This window comes from Musca autumnalis, unplaced genomic scaffold (assembly GCF_047663935.1).
Source record: "Musca autumnalis isolate F117 unplaced genomic scaffold, ASM4766393v1 scaffold_4, whole genome shotgun sequence".
Lineage (NCBI taxonomy): Eukaryota > Metazoa > Arthropoda > Insecta > Diptera > Muscidae > Musca > Musca autumnalis.
The window spans coordinates 105,038,679-105,051,823 of NW_027411977.1; the positions used below are offsets into that span (position 1 = coordinate 105,038,679).

The 13,145-nt window shown below is 36.0% G+C and overlaps 1 long non-coding RNA gene across 2 annotated transcripts; it reads left to right on the top strand.

The window, feature by feature from the left end:
- The first annotated feature begins 266 nt into the window (after positions 1 to 266).
- LOC141401006 (uncharacterized) lies at positions 267 to 9,781 on the top strand. 2 transcript variants are annotated; one of them, XR_012412253.1, is made up of 5 exons: positions 267 to 520; positions 581 to 1,390; positions 1,456 to 1,709; positions 1,774 to 2,310; positions 8,879 to 9,781. It is a non-coding gene; the product is annotated as an uncharacterized lncRNA (long non-coding RNA). The 2 variants fall into 2 exon arrangements; XR_012412252.1 differs by having other exon boundaries at positions 1,774 to 2,279.
- The last annotated feature ends 3,364 nt before the right edge of the window (positions 9,782 to 13,145 follow it).

A 13,145-nucleotide genomic window follows, 5' to 3' on the forward strand; every position in this document is an offset into this window, starting at 1 on the left:
TTCTGCTCTTTATGTTATAGGCGCTATAACATTCTTCATGGTCCTTCGAGAATTCTCTAAACCAACCTATAGAATTACTATCCGCTTATTTCCCTGAGGAAAATCATTTATTTCATAAAAAATTGTGAAATAAATTACATGAAACTTGCATGTATCTATCTATCATTGCTACTGAACGATTGTACAATTTATCGTCACGCAATTCTATCATTCGTTTGCCATCACCTGTTAGTACGGCAACACGATCAGCATTATTGTGAATTATCACAGTTTGACATTTGCATCAATTCTTGGGTAGACATTTATTAAATTGCAAACGGAAAAATTACTAGAAAGCAGAACAAAATTGTTAGTGATAAAAGATTAAAACCCAAAAACAAAAGAAAAAAATCTTTATAAATCAGTGCTAAAAACACATAAGTGGATTTTCTAAGTTGTGTGAGCAAAAGGGTGTTTTGCAATTTGCAAGCAAAATACAACAACACAGAAAAACCTAACCTTAATCACAAGAGGAAAACGTGTAAATTAATTCCAACAACTTTCCTTCGCGTATAATAATAACGCATTCCAACAATTTCAGAAAAAATATTTCTTTCAACACATTCAGAATTTTCACAAAACGCCTGGGTGATTTTTATTTGCAACAAAGATAGCTTCAGTAAAACAGTGACCAACCAAAGTGGACACTATTGCCACAAACCACTTTTACAACAGGCCAAACGGCAAGAAGACATCACTTCCAAAAGTATAGAACAAAACGGAGTGGTTTCAAATCACCCAACACTGTCAATTTGGGGAGCCATTCCATCAGAGTTTAAGAGTAAACATCATCGAAAACTCTCCCGTTTTCTCAAATATATTTAACTAAAAACTAGCTCGTTCTCCAAACAACATTGGCTAACCAAAAAACATCAAGCAACACTAAGTTTAGTAGCCATCGAAATTCTGAAGCAGAAGCCACCTGTGTTAAAGCGTGTTCCTCCTTCATTGCGTACAAGACGTCACATCATTGATAGATATTTTCATTGAAGTTCATACGGCAGCATATTGCTGAAAAAGAGTTTCCTGGAATTTCAATTGTGTACGAGAACTCCATTTCATTCAGCTGTGTTACAGCCTTTCACACAAAAAATTTGTTTACCACAAATTCAGCGTAATTGCGAAATCGTTTCTACGCTGATTGTCCACAGACATTTTACAACAAAGCCCAGCTGTTTCAGATCGTTTTTATGGAGAATTAGTCACAGTTCCCATAGACTAATTTGCAGCCATATCTTTGCTCAAATAAATAAAAATTCAATTGAACATAGACACGGAGTTTGTACAAATCCTCTTCATCACGGCGAAATACAAACAACCCACAACATCTAAGAGAAAACCACAGATTTGAGTGAGTACACATTTCAATAACATTTCTATTTATCTCTTAAAAGTCTCGTTTTCCATCGACCTCAGTGCACTTGAGTTTACACAACACCTAGCATAGTCAAATATACTACATTTGGTTAAGGGAAAGCACATATTATAGTAAAGATAAGCGTGGATATCTTTAACCAATTCCAATTTTGGCTATCTTGTTTTTACATCTGACGTTCCAAACCAACCAGCAAAGTTAACTCAGGACAAGTATTGTTGAACAAAAGCACAACGACCAACAGAATTCGCTAACGCAGTTCAATTTACGGAGCTCTTCCCTTATTTAAATTTACGTGAGTACCAATAATCCTTATATCTCTTATAAGTATTTTTTGATTGTGAATATACAACATCCAGATTAGATAAATAGAGACATACAAAAAAGTCTTCACAACATTTGAGAGCCTCTTTGCAGAAACAATAGATAAAAAGATAGTTTGTGGCTCACATTCTCGGAAGATTATATTGTCAACATTACCATCTCACAATTTAACCACAGCAACATTGTGAGTCATTGAAGTTTACATAGTCCTACAATTATACCATCAAATTTAAACGGCAACATCACCAAAACTACGCAGCAACATTGCTTTTAAAAAACATTTGTCCACAGTCGATAACACCGGAATTCGTTTACCCCAACAAAACATCATCGAATTTATCTCAGAGAACTGCATTATCACCTTACTTGTACATTGCAACACAATTAGAAAGAAGAACCATATACTCACATGGTTGCCAAACAAACACATCAAAGAGATCTGTAGCAGCAGTCATAACCAGCAACATTGTTTCAACATCAATCTCAAACAACATATCGCTATTAAGAGACCTGAGTACTTGCTACTAAGTCATACTAGCAGGTAAAATAACATTACATGAAAATCGAAAATCGTAAGTCAAATATCTCTTAATATTTTAAACTCATCAATAATATACATCATCATCAACATTATACTTCTCTTACATCAACAATATTTAAAAATTTATTCCAACCTACTTTGGCTTGACAGATTAAACATAAAAAACTAATCGTCAGATACAAAAAATATCTTTTTACAATAATGATTATCTCTGTCTCAAAATCAAAATAAAACTTTTACAATTAAAAAGAAAAGTGCAAATCTTAATCTCGTTGTGTGAAGTTCGCTTCATTTTAAATCATCGACATATTAATGTCCGCAATTTTAATTTGAAAAATATAAACGTGTGACTTATTAAAGACTTAAAATAGGGGTGAGCACGCCTGTGTGCTAGCACAAATTTTGAAAACGTACTCTTAGTTTTTTGTCAACCATAAACAATTAAAAGTTTATGCAAGTTTTTATTTATATTTTTTCATAATCTGAATTGTGGACGATTTTAGACAACATTAATGTTTAAAAAAATGTTGAAATAAGTAATGAAACATCAAGAAAAATTAAATATTAATTCTCTCTTAAATTTGCCTCTCTTTCGATTTTGCTCAGCTCTGTTTAAACAGTACTTCTGTTTAAACATTTTGAAGTTAAGAGTGAATGGTCAAGGAGAATTAAATATCATTTTCTCTTAAACAACTTCTCTTTTTGGTTCCTCTCACCACTGGTTTACAGTGCAGAAGCTGTTCTCTGAGTCTGTCCGTATAAAATAAATAAACAAATGACGATAAGAAATTGTTATTATTGTTTGGTTTGAACATTCCCTGGTTGTTTTGCAATTATTTCTCTGCTGTTCTAGCATTATTGAATTAAAACAGAAAAATATCAAGTCGCAGATAATTGTTGTTTTATAAATCAACTGGTCAATCGATTTTTTTTGTGAAACATATTGAATTTTGGAGAACATCCACTGTTGAATTCTCTGAATGAAATATTATCCGAGTTCGCAACAATTAAAATAACTCTTTTCAAAGGGAAATAATTTTGTTTTGGGTTCACTCCTACAGTTTCTCCCGATTCTCATCTACTTTCTCGCAACGAATACCATAATTTTTTCCCCCTCTTTTGTTCACAGCATATGCCAAAGCATATATTGAAACTGAACAATTATTGATTAAAATCTGTTAAGAGCTAAATATTAAAAACATTTTCAATTCGCATTTGCTGCATCTCGTGTAGAATTTGTCTCTCTAATCAAAATGGACGCTCTTAAAAGCGAATTCATTTTCGATTCAGATGATTTGATTATGTTTACCTCATCTCTTGACAAAATTCCAGAAAGTGAGCATACAGATTCTTCATTAGAAGTTGTTTTACAAGATCTTAGTGAAAGATGGGCCAATGTTCAAAAATCCTACAGAAAGGTTTTTACTAGTAAGAGTAAAGATATCGATGAAGAGTTTCAGGCATCTGCTCAAGAAAAGTACTCCACATGTACTAAATCGTTTCACTTATGTAAAGCTAAATTGCTTGATTTGCAAAAAACTTTGGTGGTTCCTCTCGAAAGTAGTTCTACACCAACTCCCTATCAAGAGAATAATTTTGCCTGCATTAAAGTTCCACCCTGTGACACAGAAATATTTCATGGCGGATATGAGGAATGGCCCTCGTTCCGAGATATGTTCACAGCGGTATATATCGATCATCCTAAACTCCCATCAGTTCAAAAGTTATATCATTTAAGGCTTAAAGTTAAAGGTGAAGCCGCCGGAATTGTGCGAAAATATAAATTATGTGGTGATAACTTTTCTTTAGCGTGGGAAGCGCTCAGAGCTCGTTACGAAAACAAAAGAATCTTGGTAGATAATCAACTTAGGATTTTGTTTAACCTGAAAGAAATCAATTCTGAAAGCAGCGACTCCTTGCAACGAATTCAGACCACAATAAACGATTGTTTAGCGGCTCTTCAAGCGCAAAAAATTTCCACTAAAGACTGGGATCCCATCCTAGTATATTTGTGCTCAACAAAACTTCCACATGATACCCTATCTCTCTGGGAACAGTCGCTTAAGTCGCATAGAGAGCTTCCCCAATGGCAACAAATGAATGAATTTCTATCTAATAGGTATGAAGTTGTTGAAAGACTTGATAGTATTCATGGTTCGAGAAACAGCTCTAAGAAAAGTTTAGACATCAATTCGTTTCAAACCGAGAGTACTGTACAAATCAAATGCAAACTCTGCAACGATGCCCACGCGCTTAGAAACTGCTCAAAATTTCTTGAATTGAATCCCACACAACGTAACCAGTTTGTTTCCCAGAACAAAATATGTCTCAATTGTTTATCTTACAAGCACTTAAGGAAAGACTGCAAGAGCAGGTTTGTTTGCATGGAATGCAAAAGAAATCACCACACTTTGTTACACTTTAATACCACAAAAACTCAAGAAAATTCTCAAAAATCAACTCAAAATTCGAATTTCGTTAGCGCATTGGTACAAAATGTCATTGAAGATATGCCTCAAAATTATTCTCAATTTCCAAACTCATCAACTCATCAAACAATCTCTCATATGGTAACTGATAAAAACGACTTATCGGTAGAAAATACTTTATTGCCAACAGCGATTGTTTCTATCCTCCACAATGGGGAAACTTTCAAAGCTCGTGCCTTTTTAGATCAAGGATCAGAAAGGTCATTCGTTTCCAAAGGCTTACAACAGCGCCTTCTTTTACCCACAGAGAAACAAAATTTCCAAATAAGGGGTTTAGGAGGACATATAGTGGCAAATTCCAACCATTTGTGTACTGTTTCGCTCTTTTCGGATCTTCACAATCGCGTCGTCGAGACGAAAGCGATTGTCGTAAATAAAATAACTCGCCTTTTGCCTAGCTTCTTTCTCCCTAAAGCACATTTAACGTTTGAGGAATTAGACAAGTTAGATTTAGCAGATCCCAATTTCCACTCTCCAAGTCATGTCGACTTACTACTAGGAAGTAACGTAATTCCTAGATTGTTACTCGATGGAGTAAAAGAAATTGCCTCCTCATTGGTCGCCCAAGCTACAATATTTGGTTGGATTATTAGTGGCCCAGTTCCTATAAAAACAGTATCTTCCTTCTCTATTCAAGCTTCTGAAGTTTCAGACATTTCTCTCTCACAACAACTCCGAAAATTTTGGGAGCAAGAAGAAATCCCAGAAAACAGGTCGCTGTCCGCTAGTGACGAGTTTTGCGAATCCCTATTTCAAAAGACTACAGTGCGAAACTCTGAAGGTCGCTATATTGTACGTCTACCTTTCAAAGAAAATCATAAAACGGAATCTCCTATTTCACCGTCAAGAACTCAGGCATTAATGCAATACGTTAGAATGGAGCAAACTCTAAAAAATAAGCCCGAAATCTCCAAGGCCTATAATGACGTTCTGCAAGAATACGTAACCCTTAATCACATGCAAACAACAACTTCAGAAGAAACAATGTCATCAGGTTCTTGTAATTCTTTCTATTTACCACACCATGCGGTTATAAGACCTCAGAGTGTTAGTACGAAGCTTCGAGTTGTATTTAATGCATCTAAAAAGACTCATTCCGGAAATTCTCTTAACGATATTTTGCATGTAGGTCCCACACTTCAATCCGATTTGTTGACATTGATTTTGCGCTGGCGTTTTTACAAATACGTATTCAATGGGGATATCGAGAAAATGTATCGACAGATACTGGTTCACCCCGAAGACTCCAATTTCCAAAGAATTCTCTGGCGTCCTTCTCCCACTTCCCCCATAACTGACTATGCTTTAAAAACAGTAACATTTGGAGTAAATTGCGCTCCTTACCTGGCTATGCGAACTCTAATTCAATTAGCACAGGATTCAAAAGACTTATATCCCCAAGCTGCTCAGATTATTAAGAAGGAAATGTATGTTGACGACGTCTTATCTGGAGCTCACAATCCAGAAGCAGCAATCGATTCATTATCCCAATTAATTAAGATGTTAACATCAGCCGGGTTTCCCTTGAAAAAAATTACTTCCAACTACCCAGAAATTCTGAACTCTGTTCCGGATGAATATATCCTGGACTCAAAATTCCTAAAATTTTATGAAACAAGCGGTACAAAGACATTAGGAGTTCAATGGAATGCTATGCAGGATATGTTCTCCTACAAGGTCGATCCCCCACCACCAGCTACTACAATCTCTAAACGCCAAATATTATCAATAGTTTCAAAAATTTTTGATCCAGCCGGTTGGATATCTCCTATCATAGTAGTAGCAAAAATCATGTTACAGCAATTGTGGATCGAAGGAACACAATGGGACGAAAATGTAAAACCACACACATTGCAAAAGTGGAATCAATTCTCTAAATCATTAGCCGATATTTCTCACATCCAAATCCCTCGTTGGATAAACTTTTCGCCTACTTGTCTCTCCCAAATCCATGGATTTTGTGATGCCTCCGAAAAGGCTTATTGTGCTGCGATCTATCTTAGGGTAATGATGGGAAGCTCTATCTATTCACAACTACTTGTATCAAAAACAAAAGTAGCCCCAATTGATCCCGTAAGTCTTCCACGTTTAGAGCTATGTGGAGCTGTACTACTTTCTCAATTAGTTAAACACATTACGGTTGGATTACCATTGCATAACTATGATCTTTATCTCTGGAGCGATTCCTCTATAACTTTAAGCTGGTTAGAAAAACCTCCTCATACATGGAAAACTTATGTAGCAAATAGGGTTGCAAAAATCATAAGAAATGTTGGTAATATTTCCTGGCGTCATGTGCGAACACACGATAACCCAGCAGACCTGGGATCGCGTGGTTGTACACCAGCGGAACTCCTTAATAATTCTCTTTGGTGGCATGGCCCAATTTGGCTTCGTAGTCCTCCCGAAGAATGGCCTCGTTCCATCGAAATCAACGAAAATGCTCCCGAAGCTCGTAAAATAGATGTTTTTCATACTTTAGATAATGATGAAGATCTTCTTAAACGATTTTCCCGATGGGATAAAGCAATTCGAGTTATTGCCTACGTATTTAGGTTTTATAAAATTGCACGGAAAATTGCAAAATACACATCTCTCAATATATCACATGAAGAATTCAAAGAAATAAAACATCTTATCATTCGAATGTCCCAGAAACAACATTACAATCAAGAATACTCAAGCCTCATCAAATCTAATAAAGTGCACAAGAAAAGCTCCCTATTCCCTCTCAATCCTTTCATCGATGAAGTAGGTATTATTCGCGTGAATGGAAGAATTACAAACTCCAATCTCTCATATAACGAAAGTCACCCAATAATTCTACACAAAGATTCTCTATATAGCATATTATACTTGAACTTCATCCACAACGCCTTGCTTCATGCGGAAAACAGTCTAATGCTAAGAACAGTTCGCGAAGAGTATTATATCTCTAGACTGAGATCATCTATCAAAAAATGCATAAGAAACTGTAAAATATGTACTATCTACAAACAAAGAATGCAAACTCAAATAATGGCGGCTCTTCCCTCAGAGCGAAGTACCTTCTCACTCCCATTCTCGTTCACTGGTTTAGATTTTGCTGGACCTTTCTCTACAAAGACGTCAAATATACGACAAGCCGTATACCAAAAAAGTTACGTCTGCGTATTCGTCTGCTTTAGTACCAAAGCAATTCACTTAGAACTGTGCTCAAGTCTATCGTCTGATTCGTTTTTGGCTGCGTTTGTCCGATTCGTAGGGCGCCGAGGGTTACCTTTAAAGGTAATGTCTGACAACGGCACAAATTTCGTTGGAGCTGAAAGAAAATTGCGATATGAATTTACACAATTTTTGAATAACTCTGCTGAAGACATAGTTAAAAAATATGCCCCTCAAGGACTTGAATGGTCGTTTATCCCTCCAAACGCACCACACAAAGGAGGGCTGTGGGAAGCTGGAGTGAAGTCCTTCAAATCTCACTTCAAAAAAGTGGCTCAAAATCATCGTTATACCTTTGAAGAGTTCAACACTTTACTCATACGAATAGAAGCAGTGCTCAATTCACGGCCTTTATCTCCCATAACCGACGATTCTCACGAGTTGTTAGCCCTAACTCCAGGTCACTTCCTACGAGGTGCACCACTAGTAGCATTACCCGAATCCCCTTCCGATAACCTTTCATTGACTGGAAGGTGGGAGAAACTGAAAGCTCAACAACATCACTTCGCTCGTCGTTGGAAAGACGAATACATTAAAGAATTGCAACGAAGGTATAAATGGCAATCTCCCGCAAAAAATATTAATCTCAACCAACTTGTGGTGGTCAAGGATGATCAAATGCCCCCATGCGAATGGAAACTAGGACGAATAAAAAATATACATCTTGGAGTAGACGGTCTGGTACGAGTCGTCGATATTCGAACTTCTAATGGAGTTATAACTAGAGACATAACCAGATTGTGTCCTCTTTTCTCTGAAAATAATCATTCCTAATCATATAAACACTTTCTCTCTACACATAATACACTCAAACATTTCTCTTTATCTCTTCTCTAATTCATTTTCCCCTTCTTTCATGACGTTATGTAAACAATTTATTAACTAACTTTTACGTTTACTTAACAGGGCACCACGAAATCCTATGATTCACAAATGTCTTGTTTGCGATCGTTTCCATTCTCTCAGGTTCTGTAGGAAATTTATCGGGATGGATATAGGTACACGTAGGAGGGAAGTGCGGCGCCTTGGCTATTGTTTTAACTGTCTTGCTCGCTCTCACAAAACCTACGAATGTATTTCCGAAGATGGTTGCGCAAGATGTGGCTCGGAGCACCATACTCTTCTTCACCTCCCTCCTGTGGAAACGTTTAAGTATGAGCAAATCCAACAAGGCCAACGAAGTCTTTTGAGAAATGCACAATCCAGACAAAGAGAAGACGATCGAAGCGATGACAATAGGTCGACAGCATCCTATAGACAACAACCAGCACAAAGAGGTTCAGGAAGGGTACGACGGCCAGCGACGAGATCAGGGACTAATTCATCTGACATCGTAGAGCGTGAGAACAATATGACAAAGCAACGTAGACTTCTCCAACAAGCGATTATTGCCCTGAAACGACTAAATGGCACATTTGAAAATTGACTTCTGTCAAGAGGCGGGAGGATGTTGAATGTAATTTCTGATTGTTCAATGTATTATCCCTTTTTTAATTCTTTTACTTTAATTTTAATAGTTAAGAAATATTTCTTATAAAATGAATTATAAATTGAAGTCATATTCTAATCACCCTGTAATTATTGTAATACAACATTGAATTCATTTCCAATATCAAGTCCACTAATGTGGCAACATTATAACATATTTTATCCGTGCTTTTGTTCCTTTTTTTCTTCCGATGTTGCCTGTGGGCAACACATGTATTTTATTCTTTCTTTCTGGATTGACACTCGGCGGAACAAGAGCTCGGATCACATCTCTACATTTTTCTTCTATCATCAATAAAACTATGTAAGTTTAACATTGAATTTGCTGTGATTCCCTTTATTGTTGAACGAAACCTGTAAGTAAATCGGACCTGAGTCCAATTGCCTTAGCAATCCCATAAAGAAACCTTAGTTTCACTTCTATAATTGTGCATGCCAATATTATAAGCGATAACATTGGCATATAAGTATCTTACTAACGCAGTGGTTAGTAAGAAACTTTCTGCTCTTTATGTTATAGGCGCTATAACATTCTTCAGGTGCTTCTAAAAGGAAATGGTTTGGAAAATTACCAATCATGTGTACGAAAAGTACTAAATGGTACTAAATTTAGTACAATTTAGATTTGGGTGAACGTAAAGAGCTGGAAACCTGGAATTTTGAATTAAGGTTACTGTTGTAGTGTAGGATTGAGATATGAGGGTAGTTTTGGAAATTCGTGCTTATGTGTACGAAAAGTACTAAATAGTACTAAATTTGGTACAATAGGGATTTGGGTGAACGGATAGAGCTGGAATCCTGATATTTGGAATTGAGATTACTGTTGGAGTGTAGGATTGAAGAACTTTTGGAAATTCGTACTTATGTGTATGAAAAGTACTAAATGGTACTAAATTTGATACAATTTGGATTTGGGTGAACGGATAATAGCTGGAATCTCGAAATTTGGAATTGAGATTACTGGTGGGGTGTAGGATTGAGGTAGTTTTGAAAAATCCTACTTATGGGTACGAAAAGTACTAAATAATACTAAATTTAGTATAATTTGGATTTGAATGAACGGATAGAGCTGGAAACCTGAAATTTGGAATTAATATTACTGTTGAAGTGTAGGATTGAGATATGAGGGTGGTTTTGGAAATTAGTACTTATGTGTACGGAAAGTACTAAATGGAACTAAATTTTGTATAATGGGGATTTGGGTGAACGGATAGCGCTGGAATCTCTAAATTTGGAACTGAGATTACTGGTGGGGTTTAGTATTGTGGAAGTTTTGGAAATTCGTACATAGGGTACGAAAAATACTAAATAGCACTAAATTTGGTACAGTTTCGATTTGGGTGAACGGATAGAGCTTGATTCCTCAAATTTGGACTGAGGATCACTGATGAAGAGTAAGAAAGATGCACCAAAGGGTTTTTGGAAACATGAGTGTACGAAAAGTACTAAATGGTACTAAATTTAGTACAATTTGGATTTGGGTGAACGGATAGAGCTGGATTCCTGAAATTTGGAATTGATATTACTGTTGGAGTGTAGGACTGGGGAAGTTTTGGAAATTCTTACTTATGTGAATGAAAAGTACTAAATGGTACTAAATTTGGGACAATGGGGATTTGGGTGAACGGATATAGTTGGAATCTCGAAATTTGGAATTGAGATTACTGGTGGGGTGTAGAATTGAGGTAGTTTTGAAAATTCGTACTTATGGGTACGAAAAGTACTAAATTTAGTTCAATCTGGATTTGGGTGAACGTATGTATGTAGCTGGAAACCTGAAATTTGGAATTAAGATTACTGTGAAGTGTAGGACTGAGATATGAGGGTGGTTTTGAAAATTCGTACTTATGTGTTCGAAAAGTACTAAATGTGGTACAATATGGATTCGAGTGAACGGACAGAGCTGAAATCCTGAAATTTGAAATTGAGATTATTGTTGGAGCATAGGATTGGGGAAATTTGGGAAATTCGTATTTATGTGTACGAAAAGTACTAAATGGTACTAAATTTATTACAATTTGGATTTGGGTGAACGGATAGAACTGGAATCCTGAATTTTAAGTATTTTAATTTTATTTATTTTAATTTAAAGTATGAATTTTAGTAAACGAAAAGAGTTAGAATTTGCAACCCGTTCGCGGTAGGCTATAGAGGTAGAATTTGGATTTGGGTGACGGATAGTGTTTGAGTCCTGAAATTTGAAATTAGGATAACTATTGGAGTGTAGGACTGAGGTAGTAAGGGTACGAAAATTACTAAGTGGTACTACCTGTGGTACAATTTGGATTTGGGGGAACGGATAGAGCTGGAATCCTGGAATTCGGTCAGACTGCTGTTGGAGTATAAGATTGAGATGGAAGTAGTTTTTGAAATTCGTACTTATGGGTACGAAATGTACCAAATGGTACAACTTGGATTTGAGTGCACGGATAGCGCTGGAATCCTGTTATTTGGAATTATGGTTACTGTTGAAGTGAAGAATTAAGGTTGTTTTGGAAAATCGAATTGTACAGAATTTGGTACAATTTGTTTTTGTGTAAAGGGGTTTTTGGAAATTCGTCGTAGAAAGGTACGAAAAGTGCTAAAGTGTACTAAATATGGAATCCATTGTATTAGGCAAACGCGAAGAGCTAGAATTCTGAAATTTTGAACGAGTGGTCATTGATGGAGAGTTAGGAAGATGTACCAAAGGGTATTTAGAAACTCGACCTATAAGTGTACGAAAAGTACTAAAAGTTTCTAAATTTGGTACCAATTGCATATTTTTAATGGATAAAGCTAGAATCTTCAAATTTGGTATGGGAATCAAGGTTGGGAAATGGCGTTGAAATAAGGATATGGTTTTGGAAGTTCGTATTTATGATTACGAGCAGTAATAAATTTGGATTTGGGTGAACGGATAGAGGTGGAATCCTAAAGTTTTGAATTAAGATTACTGTAGGGGTGTAGGATTGAGATAGTTTTGGAAATTCGTACTTTTGGATTCGGGTGAATTAATAGAGCTGGAATCCTGAAATTTGGAATTACGATTACAGTCGAAGAGTAGGATTCAGGTTGTTTTGAAAAAGCAAACTTATGGTACTAAGTTTAATACAATTTGTATGTAGGTGAACGGATAGCGGCGGAATCCTGCAATTTGAAAGTATGATTATTGTAGCCCTGTTGCGTTGAGGAAGTTTTGAAAATTGGTACGAAAATTCTAAATTGTTCTAAATTTAGTACAATTTTAATTTGGTTTAACGGATACAGTTTGAATCCTGAAATTTGGAAGTAAGATTACTACTAAAGTGAAGGATTGAGGTAGTTTTGGAAAATCTTACTTATGGGTACGAAGAGTTCGACTTGATACTAAGTTTGGTACAATTTGAAATTGGACGAACGGATACAGCTGGAATCTTGAGATTTGGAATTACTATAATTATTATGGAATTTACTGTAATTATTTTGTATGGCTGAGATATGTCGTCGAAATACGTACCATAAGTATACGAAAATTACTTAATGGTACTCAATTTGTTTTTGTGTGTAGGGACAGTGCTGGAATTTTTATTTTTTGGAGTTAGGGTGTGTATTGGTGTGCAACGTTGATCTCGCTGTTAATGTGTAAGGGTGAGATACGGCTGATCTTTTTGAAAATCGAACTTAAGGGGTACGTACAGTACTAAGATAAAAATAAATATTGATT